The 12,209-nt window shown below is 49.2% G+C and overlaps 1 protein-coding gene across 1 annotated transcript in view; it reads left to right on the plus strand.

Moving 5' to 3' along the window:
* RAB20 (RAB20, member RAS oncogene family) overlaps positions 1 to 12,209 on the plus strand; it is a 57,372-nt gene that overhangs the window by 37,683 nt on the left and 7,480 nt on the right. The window lies entirely within an intron of this gene.

A 12,209-nucleotide genomic window follows, 5' to 3' on the forward strand; every position in this document is an offset into this window, starting at 1 on the left:
TGAAATCAGGTCACAATCTTTGTAAAATATCTTACGTTTGATAATAGCAAAAAAAGATTAATGTGTATGTAGCCATGCATAACAATGGTCTGCAGTCATCTCTCCTGCTGGCAGCAAAACCTGGTAAGTTACAGGAATGCCAGCAGTAATCATGGAGGTTTGCCCTCACACCCTGGTGAGGTGCCCTATGTATGGATGGGAGTGGCTGCATGCTCTGAGTCCCACAGTTAGTGACCATCAGAGATGTGCCCTGCTTCCTGAGGTATATAAGGCACCACACTGCCTAAAGTTAGTGTTGATGCCTGCGAGGTGAAGTGCGGAGCAGCAAGTTCTGAGGTGGAATCAATGTGCCCACTAGTGCAGTAACTAGTGGCACTGTTTCTATATCAAGGAAGAAGGCCAACTGTGTCCAGGGACCTGGCACAGGAGTGATCTCCCTGCGAGGGAGAGGGGATCCCACTCCATTGGGAGGGCGTACCTTTTAAAGGGGCGCACGGAGAAATGTGCGGCTGAAGCGGGCTTACTGTGAGGGGCAGCTGGCCCATACCACCTCTGTGCAATAAAGATGACTTGTTCAACAAGAACCCCATGGTGTGAGTCTGAAATCACTCTCCAGGGGCCATCACCACCAAGAAGGAGTTCCTCATCAGGACCATCTCCCTGCGGACACATAGATCCTGATGAGGTGGAGGCGCTGCACATGATATAGGTAGGATTGCACCCACTACCTCAGCTGCCTGTCTGGGGTGACATCCCCAAATACCATCATGCGGGAGACTCAGGAGCCCTGTTGTCTACAGGTGTACCACCAGGACACGAACATGTAATGAGGGCTGGATAGACCACAGGGGCCAATGTGAGATTGGGTGGGTCAGACCTGAGGGAATACCCGTTACATGTATATTGACAAAATGCACTTGTAAATTTTGGGGACTATGTAGAGGATATCTAAAACTTAATGATGAAGAAATAATTTAAGACATCTTTGATTTTTTTGGGTGTCATTTATGACATGGGATGACTGAAATTCATTGCTAATCCATTTGACTTCTGCTTCTTCTGAGACGGCAAAAGTTTGTCCTCTTTCCTTTTCACATCATGTTTTCTACTGTAAAGCGAAGAGCAGAATGACCAATTTCCACTGAATCGCTGTGCTCTTCAACGTCTGACACAAATCAAAGATAACCGCCTCCTTTCTCTTGAGAAGGAAATACAAAATGGAAATGTGTATAGCATAGTTTCCCTGTTGCACACATTCATTTTTATAGCAGCAATCCCCTCCAGAAGCCAACATGAGTTTAACTCGTATAATGTTTGTGCTCCCTGTGCATGTGCTACTCAATTTGTATTTTTTTAAATGTGTTAATCATAATATTCATAATCTCTAGCATCTGCGGGGACCCAGTAACCTTTGACTGCAGTGGGTTCAAGGGAAAGCTCCACTTTAAACTCTCAGACACTTAATATTTCAAATGTGTACAGTAGATCTTGTGAACAGTGAGCATCAGATTGGAAAAATAGAGCAGCATTGGAAAGGGCAGGATGGGATCTACAGAATAGACTTAAAAACAAAAAACAAAATGGCGATCAGCCTGGGCTGTTGCTATAAGTTTTCTGACACTCCATTTGAAAATGATTTAACCCTTTAGTGTTAATGCTTTTCTTCCTTGTTATATCTACTTTGTTTACTTCTTTGTGCTATTGACCATACTTCATTTTGAAGTTCTGTAATTATTCTCTTCAGCTCTTGGGTTTTCTCCCTTTTGGGAGTTGACTATATTAGGCAAACAGTATCAGGAATGCCCCGATGGGGATAAGTGTGGTTCCTAGGTATACATGCAAGTGCCATCTGCATACAGCTCATACTTGCAGACCAATGTATTTATGATGTTATCCAACAGAAGGCTAGAAAGAGAGAAGACAGGGTGGGTTTTTACACACGGTGGTAGAGGCACTCAGTTAATGGCGTCTGTGGTAGTCCGGTGCTATATCAGATATTGAGAGAATCCCTCCTCACATTATTATCATAAACATCCAGCAGTTATTAAAACAGATAAACGTTGCACAATGTTTCAGGGAATCCCCTGTGTGCCTGACCAAGAGGATTCCCCGAAACGCTGAGCACTGTTTCTCTGCTTTAATTAAACAGTATTAATATCTTTTTGTTTACTTCTATATTGCTAATCCTGAGTAAGACTGAGACAACTTCTGGATTTTTATGACAAGACAGAAAGGGTTAACAAAACACAGAACCTCAGCAAGCTCTTTTTGGGAACCCCTGAGCCCCCACAAAATATATATATATATGTATATGTATATGTGTCAAAATGGAGTGCTATTGAGCGTGGCATATGTATACAACAGACGACAGAGAAGCCCAATGCTACATCCAACATGACAGAAATACACAGTAAAATACTTATATATTCTCTTGAAATAGGGTCATTTAGTTTAACCCTTTGGCCAAAGCGTTGTAAGTGTAGCCCCCTGTAAACAGCACAGGCTATACCTATCTTCCTTCTGCTGTGGTAAGTCCTGTTAAGATCAGGCACCAGTAATCATCATGGTTTTTCCCCTTCATAGCCCTCTCCTGAGTGGTAGACGCAGGCCTGGACTTTGCTGCAGGCGTGAGCAAGAGGGGAGGTTCTGCTGACATCACGAGGGGCGGGGCTAGCTCTATATTTAGCAGCCAACTCCGGTGAGTAGAGTTAGAGTTGATAGTGATATCGAGAGTCTGGAGTTGCCGGTTAGTTATGCCGGGAGTATGCAGTTCAGTTAATATGCCATGAGTCAAGGAATCCTGCGGATCGGTCCGAGGATTTGGAGGAGACCACGATCTCCCCTGCGCAGAGTGCAGGAGAGAGAGGAGCGGAAAGATTCAGCGTCCTTTAGTAGAGCTGATAGAATTATAGACTTGGTGGACCAATGCCCTCACCCCACTGCCAGGGGTGATGGGGAGAATCCAAGACCCACCTCGAGGATAACCTCGGGGGTGGCCATGGGGTATTGAAGCCCTAGCCCAGACCATCATGCCGGAGGAGGGACTTGGAGGGAAGGAGAGGAGGAATTATCTGGGTGGAAGGCGAGCGGCGTAATAACCCGTCCTGGCTATTGTGTTGCGGCTGCTGGAAGCCACTATCATTGGGATATTGCTGCTCTGTCAATAAAAGAGACGATTCGTTATTATAAAAGACTGTGTGTGACTTGGAAAGTACTACCCTGGGACCCAAGGGGTTCTTCTATACCGGTCATGTCCCATATTCCTGGGAGTATAGAAGATGGAGGCGCTACACCACTAAGAGATCATGGAGGCTACCACCCCAGAAGCCCGGTCCTGGCTCCCCCACTACATCGCGGGAAGCTCAGGCCCTCCTGTTCCTCACAGGTATGCACCACACCGCATGTAATCCGCCCTCATGCACCCTAGACACCACCGTAGAGTCTGGGGGAAGGGGGGAAGCAGGGTTACATAAGCTTGCGAGCCACGAAAAGGCAGACACCTGTTCGCAATGGCCCAAGACTAGATCAACAGACCGGGGGAATAGAGGATAAAGAAGAAATGTTAAAACAGACACTGACGCAGCGGGAGTTAAATTAGGAGGATAACCAAGAACATACAATAACTTGCCACGAATGCCACGAGCATAAAGGAATAATAGAAATTGATCAACATTGTTAGAAGCTGAGAAGTCCCGGAGGAAAAGGCTTGAACATATACCATCTGGTTTTGCTATGTGATGGTTCTTGGCTACTTTAGTTGGTGCTGTTTCAGTAGCGTGTGTGTGGTTTAGGCCTGGGACATAGTGCCCAAAACAGTGCAGAGGCGCGCTGAGGCTCAGGGAAAGCGGTGCTTTCCCTGGCCTTACACAGCGCGCCGTCCGTGGGTGTGTCGGGGGCCGGCCAGTGACGTCACGGAGCTGGTTCGCCCTCATTGGGCAAACCGCTCACGTGACCGGCCCTGCGCTCCGGTGAGCGCCAAATTTGAAAACTGTGTGAGACACACGCTTCCCCAAGCGTGCGTGCGCGCGCGAGCCCCTGCTAAAGCCGCTCTCATTGCGGCTGCAGGGGCTCTGTGCCGAGCAGCAGCACGGGTCAGCGCATAAGCGCTGACCATGTCCAAGGCCTTAGGCTGCGGCCCCGTTTGCTGCTGAGCTCGCTCATGCTTAGAGAGCGGTGATGTCACCAGATCTCCAAGCATGAGCGATCGCTGTCCTGCAACATTTTTAGAGCAGGAGCAGGGGGCGTGGCTATTACGCGAGGGGGCGTATCATTGGCTGTATTGGGGCAGTGTGTTTCTGTGTGTGTCTGTCTCTCTCCCCCCCATTGCACTCTCTCTCCCCCCCATTGCGCGCTCTCCCCCCCCATTGCGCTCTCTCTCCCCCGCCCATTGCGCTCTCTCTCCCTCCCCATTGTGCTCTCTCCCCCCCATTGCGCTCTCTCCCCCCCATTGCGCTCTCTCTCCCCCATTGCGCTCTCTCTTCCCCATTGCGCTCTCTCTCCCCCATTGCGCTCTCTCTCCCCCATTGCGCTCTCTCCCCCCCATTGCGCTCTCTCCCCCCCATTGCGCTCTCTCCCCCCCATTGCGCTCCCTCTCCCCCCCATTGCGCTCTCTCTCCCCCCCATTGCGCTCTCTCTCCCCCCATTGCGCTCTCTCTCCCCCCATTGCGCTCTCTCTCCCCCCCATTGCGCTCTCTCTCCCCCCATTGCGCTCTCTCCCCCCCCCCCATTGCGCTCTCTCTCCCCCCCATTGCGCTCTCTCTCCCCCCCATTGCGCTCTCTCTCCCCCCCATTGCGCTCTCTCTCCCCCCCATTGCGCTCTCTCTCCCCCCCATTGCGCTCTCTCCCCCCCATTGCGCTCTCTCTCCCCCCCCATTGCGCTCTCTCTCCCCCCATTGCGCTCTCTCTCCCCCATTGCGCTCTCTCTCCCCCATTGCGCTCTCTCTCCCCCATTGTGCTCTCTCTCCCCCTTTGTGCTCTCTCTCCCCCATTGCGCTCTCTCGCCCCCATTGCGCTCTCTCGCCCCCATTGCGCTCTCTCTCCCCCATTGCGCTCTCTCTCCCCCATTGCGCTCTCTCCCCCCCATTGCGCTCTCTCTCCCCCATTGCGCTCTCTCCCCCCCATTGCGCTCTCCCCCCATTGCGCTCTCTCTCCCCCATTGCGCTCTCTCTCCCCCATTGCGCTCTCTCTCCCCCATTGTGCTCTCTCTCCCCCATTGCGCTCTCTCTCCCCCATTGCGCTCTCTCTCCCCCATTGCGCTCTCTCGCCCCCATTGCGCTCTCTCTCCCCCATTGCGCTCTCTCTCCCCCATTGCGCTCTCTCTCCCCCATTGCGCTCTCTCTCCCCCCATTGCGCTCTCTCTCCCCCCATTGCGCTCTCTCTCCCCCCCCATTGCGCTCTCTCCCCCCCCCATTGCGCTCTCTCTCCCCCCCATTGCGCTCTCTCTCCCCCCCATTGCGCTCTCTCTCCCCCCCATTGTGCTCTCTCTCCCCATTGTGCTCTCTCCCCCCATTGTGCTCTCTCCCCCCATTGTGCTCTCTCCCCCCCATTGCGCTCTCTCTCCTCTCCATTGCGCTCTCTCCCCCCCATTGCGCTCTCTCCCCCCCATTGCGCTCTCTCTCCTCTCCATTGCGCTCTCTCCCCCCCATTGCGCTCTCTCTCCCCCCCATTGCGCTCTCTCTCCCCCCCATTGCGCTCTCTCTCTTCCCCTTTCCCCCTCTCTCTTCCCCCCTTCCCCCTCTCTCTCCCCCCTTCCCCCTCTCTCTCCCCCCCTTCCACCTCTCTCTCTCCGCCTTCCCCCTCTCTCTCTCCGCCTTCCCCCTCTCTCTCCCCCTTCCCCCTCTCTCTCCCCCCTCTCGCTCCCCCCTCTCTCTCCCCCCCGTCCCCCTCTCTCTCCCCCCTTCCCCCTCTCTCTCCCCCCCTTCCCCCTCTCTCTCCCCCCTTCCCCCTCTCTCTCCCCCCTTCCCCTTCTCTCTCCCCCCTTCCCCCTCTCTCTCCCCCCTTCCCCTTCTCTCTCCCCCCTTCCCCTTCTCTCTCCCCCCCTTCCCCTTCTCTCTCCACCCTTCCCCCTCTCTCTCCCCCCTTCCCCCTCTCTCTCCCCCTTGCTTTTCTCCCCCTCTCTCTCTCCCCCCTTGCTTTCTCTCCCTCTCTCTCCCTTCTCCCCCCCTCTCTCTCCCCCTTGCTTTCTCTCCCCCTCTCTCTCTCCCCCCTTGCTTTTCTCCCCCTCTCTCTCCCCCTTGCTTTTCTCCCCCTCTCTCTCCCTTCTCCCCCTCTCTCTCTCTCCCCCCTTGCTTTCTCTCCCCCTCTCTCCCCCCCTTCCTTTTTCTCCCCCTCTCTCCCCTTTCTCCCCTCTCTCTCCCTTCTCCCCCTCTCTCTCCCTTTTCCGCCCTCTCTCTCTCTTTCCCTTCTCCCCCCTCTGTCCCCTCCTTCTCCCCCTCTCTCCCTTCTCCCCCTCTCTCTCCCTTCTCCCCCCACCACACCACTCCATTTGCCCCCCCACCACACCACTCCGTTTGCCCCCCCTCCACACCACTCCGTTTGCCCCCCCCCACCAGCAGTAGTCCATTATCCCTCCCCCCACCCCAGCAGTAGTAGTCCGTTTGCCACCCACCCCAGCAGCCCATTTGCCACCCCCCCCCCCTTTCCACTTCTCTCTGCTCCCTCTCGGCTAAAAATGTCATGTCATGTGTTGTGTGTGTGTGTGTGTGTGTGTGTGTGTGTGTGTGACAGTAAAACACACCCCTCTTCCCATTGGTCAGAGCAGGGTCATGTGACCCGGCTCTCATATCTCTCCCTTGTCTCCCGAAGCACAACGCTTGGGAGAGCGTGTGTGCACGCGCATGAGCGCGCGAGGACAACGGGAGAAGGGATGTCATGATCAACATTGCAGAAGGTAAACGCGCCAAGCGCATAGCGAGCTCAGCGCCAGCGGGGACTCAGCCTTAGAAGCCAGACTGCAGAAGGTCATTACATGTCTTGTGCCTCTGCTGCAAACTCCAGATGCAGTTCTAATAATGCACTTTTTACTCCTGTGTTGGGAGGTGTTGGTAAGCCTCCCCACATAACATGTAGATTGTAAGCTCTTTGGGGCAGGGTCTTCTTTAGTCTTATGTTGTCATTCACCTGTTGCACTTATTCCCAATGGTTGTAATGATGTACCTCTTATTCTAATGTTGTTGAAAACTGCTGCGTACATTATTTCACACTATATAAATAAAATGATGCATACTGTACATACAAGGTCAAGAAGAGTAGCGGTTACCCAAGTTGTGTGTGAGAATATTCTGACATTTAAAGAGAGTGGAAGCAATAAATACAAAAATGGCAGTAATTACAGAGGTGTTGAATAAATAGGATTCAAACAGACAACAGCTGGCATGTCATTCTAATTTTGAGATGCTTCAATAATTCAGAATAGTTTTTTGTATCTAAATTTCCTTTGTTAGAGTTAAGTTGATTCCACAGTTTGTTGCTCTTTAAAGTGCCCTCCCTATATGACTCGCTGGATATTTACATTAATGCTGGCACTTACATGGCTTGGCAAATAAATGAATGTGTGTACACAAGATCAAGTAGCCATGGAGGAAACCTGCTTATAGCAAGGAAACAAGTACGGGCGGTCCTCGGTTATCCAACGGAATCCGTGCTGGAAGTAGTGTTGGATAGTGAAACCGTTGTAAAGTGAGTCCCATGTTAATCAGTGGCGGTGAGCGTTGGATAACGCTTTACGGTGTCGAAAAACAGCCCATAGGGTTGCATTGTAAAGCGTTGGATATGCCATTCGTTGCTAAGTGAAACGTTGGATAACGAGGACTAGCTGTATCCAGGCACTCCAATGGTCTTAATGAAGAAAAAAAAAGTATTTATTCAGACCGGATCGAAACATCGAAACATCGATCCTATCTAGGAACTTGGTCGTCGCTTCCAAAATAAATAAATTCTGGTGTCAGATTACTTCTTAATATTACCTGTTGGTGGTACGTAATGGGTTTATAACTAGACATTTTAGGTTTCTGGCAATTTATTTTTGTCTGCTGTTAAACCCCCTTAGTAAGCAGTGACACAACTTCCCCCAAACAGTGTCCGCTTCTCTTTCCTATATATGTGACCCCCCCCTCCGCTTACAGTTACGGCGACGCGACGTCCGGCTGCGGTCACTGGAAAAATCTAATTGAGATGACTTCCAGCGATCGCGACCAAGCGGTCGTGCCGTCTTTGCTATAAGCGCACGCGACGGCGGCAATACATTTGTTTTGATACGGCGTCGCTGTTGCCGGCGCTATAAGCACAGCCTTATCCGACTCAAAAGGAGGGAAGTGTGTGTGTGTGTGTGTGTGTGTGTGTGTGTGTGTGTGTGTGTGTGTGTGTGTGTGTGTGTGTGTGTGTGTGTGTGTGTGTGTGTGTGTGTTGGGTGGGTGTGTGTGTGTATATAAGTGCATGTGTTGTGCACTGGACTCTCTTGTTACCTGGATCTCAGGGCAGCTGTCCGGCTGTCTGGGTTTGTAAGCTTTCAGGTAGATCTTGATGGTGGAAAAAGGGCGCCAGAGACTTTTATACAAACAATAACTTGGCAGTGCTTTATTTATGCCGAACAGAACAGGTTTTCATACAGAATGCTTTATAGATCCAATACAGTGGGTCCCTGCAGGTCCACAAGGCTTTTCATCCTCCTATACTATTCCCTATCAGTGGGCCTCCCATTAAGGGGCAAACGTCTGATCTAAGAAAACAATAAAAGGGGACTCCATACTCTTATTTCATAGGTTACACAGAACATTTAAACTAGTGAGACCCCACACCTTCCTCCCTGTTGGTATGAGGGATCCTCCTGGGGTCCAAGGCCTTAAGCCCTACCCCCAAAATTTATAGGCCATGGAGACATAATGGATCACCATGGTTACCTGGGAGGTATCCTTGACCCTGGATGACAGTGGGTCCTTTCTGGAAGGAGGGTGGGGCTAGAATGGCAGTTTCTTAACTACTGTACAACATTTACTTAAGGTTTATGGCCTAAAAACTGAATTAACTCCTCATCTCCCAAATATTCGGCCCAAAACATAATGTATATAATATACACACAAACTCAAATGTAATCATTACTACCACTTATCTGCAATGTGCAATTTCACTTGGCAGCACTCGGTTTAATGGTTAACACTAGCCTTACATTTTCTGGACTGTCTTTCAAGCATATCATGAATTGTAAGTGTAACAGGTTTTCCCCCACGCTCTGGGATATTTGACTATTACATGGTGTTGTTGTGCTGCTCCCCTGCTAGGCTCACAGGATACTGAGTTTCCGCCGGGGTTAGTAGGGAAGACAAGACAGGCTTTAGGCTTCTCACTTAGTTCTTCACTCGGTGCAGCGCCTCCATTCCCAGCAGGCCCCAGCAGAACCGGGTGTAGTCCCTGCAGGAAAGCTCTCTGGTACTCCCCCTGAATAACTGCACTCTCAGGCAGGAGTATATAAAACAGTAACAGCTCTTTTATTCTTCCAACAGAATACAGCATACAACCGGTACACTTCGTAGGATGGTCCCTGGACTCAACCCAGGGAGCTTGAGGCTCCAAGGGTCTATCCTCGGCTCCCTTATTCCCTGGTGGAATAAGGGCTAGTTGACCCACTCCCTTGCAGGAGGGGAAGGAAGGTGACCAGAGCCCTGTCTCCACGCTTCCAACTCAGAGAACTACTCTGGAGAGAACCACTAAATGTAGGCTCTGCTGCTACTTTTGTACCCAAGGGGAAGGTCTTAGGTTTGAGCCCCTGATTGGGCAGAACACCCCCCCCTGTCACTCAAGGGAGCTGCTTACTGCAGGGGAAAACCCGGATTACCCCTAACACTGCCTGCACTGGTACCAGGGTTTGTGTTAGGCAGGGTCGATTAGTAGCCAAGAGGATATAAGGCTACATAAGTGTATGTAAAATGTGATCTGCCTCCTTTATATTTTGGCTAATATCGAAGTGTGGAAAAATATTTTACTAAAGGGAAATGATTGAAGAGACTCCAGAAATATTATTTTGCTTCAGTATTTCCCTACAGAAAAGATTTCTCAATAGAGTATTTCCTAAGGATGAAAAAATGAAATGTCGAAGTCTGTAATCCTACTTACTACGTACTAGGAGAAAACAGTGTCCTTTCGCCTCGCTGAGCTTGCTTAAAGTTTTGGCCAGACACTGGAAAAGTGTTTAATGAGCGTCATATTACAAAGTGTCCGTGTTTGGGTTACTCATACTGTACATAGCTTTGAAGGAAAAAATTGCCTTCAGGCCTGCGTATCTACACACTGTAACTTGTTTAGACTTTTCTTCAGCCTTGCTAGGTTTTCTTGAAATAACACATGCCCAAAAGATTTTAAGGTGCAATCCCAGATAGAACAACCTTTCGTAAACCATGTACCAATCTGATCGGCTTGCTTAAACGAATCTAACCGTGCCAAAAGCAAATATTTTGCTGCTTACATTTCTTTGGAAATGTAATTACAAATTGCTTTTTTTAGAGGACCTCTGAACAGCTGAGGGTTTTATCAATCAAGTGCTTTTCTTTTCCCTTATCCATCCCAGACCTCAGAGTCAACACACAGAGCTGAGGGAGGGAGCTTTGTGTTCAGATGTTTGCCTGAGGAAATCAAAATGTCTCCCAAATCTCGGCTCACAATGGACACATACTATACTAAACGTAAAAAATGGTATATTTAAAATCATTCTAGGTGTCGGATTCTGATGAGGCATCAATCACTTCTGTGCTGCAACCCCTTAAACCTCCCACTGCCTTACCCCTCCTGCTTTTAACTGTATAGTCACAATGTAACATTTTAGCTGGTTAAACATGTTAAAATAGAAAATAGAGGAAGACGAAAAGATAATTTAACCACATTAAAATAGCACACAGCAATTACTTTGTAGATGTCAAAAGGAACTATATGAATATTTGGATAATAATGCGATTGTAATATACAGTACAGGCATACCCCGCATTAACGTACGCAATGGGACCGGAGCATGTATGTAAAGTGAAAATGTACTTAAAGTGAAGCACTACCTTTTTCCCACTTATCGATGCATGTACTGTACACCAATCATCATATACGTGCATAACTGATGTAAATAACGCATGTGTAACAGGCTCTGTAGTCTCCCCGCTTGTGCACAGCTTTGGTGCAGGTAGAGAGTTCAACTTTGCTGTTCAGGACGTGCTGACAGGCGCATGCGTGAGCTGCTGTTTGACTATTGGGCGATATGTACTTATTCGCGAGTGTACTTAAAGTGAGTGTCCTTAAAGCGGGGTATGCCTGTACTATGCTGGTGACATATATGTTGTGAGTTTTATGTATATCTTTTACTTGATAAAAAGATATTTAAAAAAAATCCCCCGTAAAAACATCTCACTGCCATTAACACGTTGGTCCAAGAAGGGACTGCACCTTTAATAGACTGTTTAGTACTAAAGGAATTCACATATCTCGTGTTCTGTTCTCCTGTGGCTTCTAACTGTTTAGATTCCAATTGTAACCCTGCATTTAAAGCGACAGTCCTACTTTCCTTTTTTTTGTTCTAGAATTGAAGCAGGGCGTCTCTGGAGCTGAACAGTGTTCACGTCAGCTCCGGGACCCCCTGCTTCCTGAGATGCTTACCTCCAGTAGAGGGCGCCGGTTTTTCTGTGTAGACGGCAGCTCTGATGGGACTCCGTGGGGCTATCAAAATGGAGGCATTTAAATGTCCCATGTGTAACGGGCTAATTGGAAGCCGTGGTGGTTTCCTTGTGGCCTGCGTGACCGGGACATTTAAAACTGCAGATACACCGGCACCCCCTATGGAGGTAACTATCTCGGGAAGCAGGGGGTCCCCGGATCTGAAATTAACATTCAGCTCCGGAGACCCCCTGCATTAATCCTATAATTAAAAAAAAAATGAAAGGATTGCTGCTTTAAATCCAATCCTGTTTAGCGAACACATGGGAGTTGCACTAAAGTGTGAGCTTTCATGCACCAATTTCTAATATTTATTTCATAATTGTTCTTAATGGCTTTAAATTTGGTTAACGCCAAAAACCAAAGAAACACCAATCATGAAATGACACTGAATCTGCTTTAATTAGTGACTAGGAGGGTGTCATCACTAAACGAGAGCGCAATGCTGCTCTGATTGCAGAGCTAAAATTATCACGGCTATTTTTATTAAGGAGTCCTTAAAATGGTCACAGCAGCTGCCAGCT

This window comes from Ascaphus truei, chromosome 3 (assembly GCF_040206685.1).
Source record: "Ascaphus truei isolate aAscTru1 chromosome 3, aAscTru1.hap1, whole genome shotgun sequence".
In the NCBI taxonomy this organism is placed as follows: domain Eukaryota; kingdom Metazoa; phylum Chordata; class Amphibia; order Anura; family Ascaphidae; genus Ascaphus; species Ascaphus truei.